This window comes from Pteronotus mesoamericanus, unplaced genomic scaffold (assembly GCF_021234165.1).
Source record: "Pteronotus mesoamericanus isolate MK-2021 breed Mesoamerican mustached bat unplaced genomic scaffold, CSHL_Meso_final contig_1173, whole genome shotgun sequence".
NCBI classification, from domain to species: domain Eukaryota; kingdom Metazoa; phylum Chordata; class Mammalia; order Chiroptera; family Mormoopidae; genus Pteronotus; species Pteronotus mesoamericanus.
The window spans coordinates 320,360-323,910 of NW_026555032.1; positions in this window are offsets into that span (position 1 = coordinate 320,360).

The window sequence follows — 3,551 nt, forward strand, 5'->3', positions numbered from 1 at the left end:
ACACATAAAAGTATATCTTAAGATTCTTGTCCAACACAGAGATTGCTCCAAAATCTTCATTAGCAACGCCAACTACATTTGCTTCTAATTCCCAGAGCAGGTGAGCTGGAGAATTATTCTAGAGTGTAAGTTCTCTCAAATATCTGTGCAAGTGCCTCCTGGCTCTGGACAAGGGCCACCGGCATTGGTCCAAAGCCATTTCTGTCCCCGACCTCACTCAGGAATGGTACTGCTGAAGCATGTGACGTGGTCTGAGAGAAACGAGGCAGAGACAGCCATCTCTCGAAGTCATACAAGAAAAATACCCATTCTTTTCATAATTGACATAAATATAATTTGCAGCCTGAAACATTAGGATGAAATATCCACACACACCTCCCCCCTCAGCTCCTGCAGCTGAATAGAGGAAAAAGAAAAACACAGAAACCCGAAAAATTATGGCAGGAACATCCATATAAAAATGCCTCTTTCCAAATTAATTTGGGTAATGTCACAGTTTGCTTTGCTGCAGGGTCAAGCCTTGTTTCTAGGAGCAGAAATGTTTTACACAAATAGATTGTTAGTACTGCGGGGAGTTGAAGTTTACTCAATCACTGTGAGAGCCATGGCTTTCAGAGCTTTTGACCATGACCCAGTGTAAGAAATGCACTTTCTATTATGACCCAGTGCACACATCCATAACTGAAGCAAGGTTTCCGTGGTGTAAATACTCCCAGCATGGCTCATTACTAGCTATCAACCTGATGTCGCTGAGCCACTGAACATGGGGTTGAGAAGACATGCACACGATTGGCTGTCAACACACAACAGCCACACGCACACGCCGAAACAGCAACAACAATGACATCAATTCAGACTGGTGAACTAGTGTTACAACACTTTGGGAAACCCTTTCTAATTTGAAAATTTGTAAAACACCACCAACAAAAAAATGAGTCAATGTGCAATACCTGTAGGTGAAAGTTCATGTCTTTTATGAGCCTCTTTCAGTAAACACCCCCTTTAATAATTTATTCTTCATTGGGGATTTTCCAAAACAGGTGGTCCCCCTAGTTTAAATCACTGCCTTCTCTGATTTTATTCTGGTCCCTCTTTGCTTCAGTCCATATGATGTTTTTCTTGGAAGCAGTTGTGTGTTTTTTTTTAACTTTTTATTTTAGAGAGAGAGAGAGGGGCAGAAACATTGATTTGTTCTTCCACTTATTTATGCATTCATTGTTTGCTTCTTGTGTGTGCTCTGACCAGGGAATGAACCTGCAATCTTGGGGCATTGGGATGATGCTCCAACCAACTGAGCTACCAGCTGGGGCTCTTGAAAGCAGTTTTTACAAAGTACTAAAAAAAATTGAGTTTCCTGTACTTTAAAATGGAGGGTGTGTGTGTGTGTGTGTGTGTGTGTGTGTGTGTGTGTGTGTGTGTGTTAAAATTTACATGACTCTAGCCCTGGCTGGCTGGCTCAGTTAGTTAGAGCATTGCCCCATACGCTTAAAGGTTGTGGGTTCAATCCTCAGTCAGGGCATGGCAACGGATAGATCTCCCCCTCCACCACTTTCCTCTCTTTCTACAATCAATAAACATCTCCTTGGATGAGGATTAAAGAAATTACATACTCTAGGTATTCAAAACAATTGGATAGACATTGGTAGTTTTTCCTTAGGCTTTAAAGTTACTGTGTGAATAAAAGAATTATGAATAACAAACCACCCTAAAAATTAGTGGCATTCAGCAATAAGCATTTATTTCTCACATTTGAGAGTGAGCTATGAAAACTCTTGCTCTTAACTGGGCTTAATCTTTGGTTTGTGGGGCTACTGGAAGATCCATTCTGAACTGGGTTTGGGGATGCAGCTTTGTTCCACACATCCCTGGCCCACCCCGGGGCCACTGGCCCTATGGACGCATTCCTTCGCCTGACAAGGGCAGTGCCAATAGCAATGGCTCCACAGACAGGAGGAAATTTGATGTGGGATAGATGCGAAACTCCAGGGACCAGAAGGCAGACTGTGGTGAACTGAATAAGGATCTTCCAAAATGTTCACAGTCTAATCCCTGGAACCTGTGAAGGTCACCTTATATGGCAAAAGCAATTTTGTATTTAAGATTGGTAAGGATTCCTAGATAGGGAGATTATCCTGGATTATCTAGGTAGGATCCTAATAAAACAGTAAGAAGGTCAAAGCAGGGAGAAAGTGACATGATGACAGACACAAAAATTGGAGTGAGCAGACCAGGCACAGGGGACTCATTGTGGATTTCTGACCCCTAGACTGTAAGAGAATAAATTTGTATTATCTTAAGCTATTAAGTTTGTGGTAATTCGTTACAGCAGCAACTGCAGACTAGCATCAGGCCAGTAACACAATCTCATGTAGGAACAAAACAAGCTTCCATTATTTTTACATATAATGTCACTTAAGCGTTGTAATTATTTTTAAAATGTATGCTGTTATTTTTAAGATATGCCATTTGTGAATATTTGACATTCTCAAATGTGATTTGGCCCCATATTGTGATCAACTTGTCTTTCAAAAGAAGGCATCTTTGCTTTAAAGATAAAAGTCAGTGAGTAATAGGAACTGAAATGTCCATTATAAGCAAATGTAAGCCCAGTTTTAAAGATTAAGAATAAAAATTACATATGATGGAGAAACAATTATTAATATGGGAGAGTTGGAATCTCCAGAGGGAATTTTGCAGTTACATGTGCCCCTCCTCCTTCCTCAGTTTTGTCTGTTGGAAGCCAGGAATTCTACATTGTAAAGAGAAACAATGGGGACTGAGGAAGGAGAAAACAAAGAAAAGAAAGGGAGCTGGAGACCCTTGGAACAAGATGCCCTGGAGCAGCAAGGGTGTGATCAAAGGAGGCAGAGGGAGAAAGGGAAATTTTAAAAAATATATTGCTGTAAATTATATCAATGTATTTGGATGCTCTTTAAAGTTTTCAAGAAATGCAGTGTAAGGATATAAGCAACTTGGAGATTTCTGCTAGTTGTTGGAAGACACATAAGACATACCTGTGATGTTATTTTGAATCCTTCCTCAAGAGTTACTTTACTTTACCATTTAGGAATGCTTTAGTTTGCAGGTGTTAGAAAAGTGGACCAATAATACCTTAACAAGTAGGGATTTGTTTCCCTCTAATAACAAGAAGCCTGGGGGTAAGCAGTTGTAGGAATGGTTCCTCAAGGATCCAGGCTCTTTTCATCTTGTACTGATCACCCGAGTGGCTGTTAAGCTTAGGCTTACATCTTGTTTGAATGAAGGCTGCCACCGCTCCAGGCATCAGGACCTGTACAAAGGCAGGAGGGACAGCGTGGCCAAGGTAAGAGCCTATCTCCCCCTACATTTCTATTAAAAAGAACCAAATTATCTTTCCCAGAATCCCTCAGCAGACTTTCCCTTGGATCTCTTTGGCCAAAACTGGGTCCCCTGCTGCCCAATCTACTTGCAGAAGAGAGGCGGAGAAAGCAAGAATCTGGCTTTCTAGACTCTGTAGTCGAATGTTGCAAAGACAATGAGACTGGAAACGGCTTTCCTAGGGCCATACAATG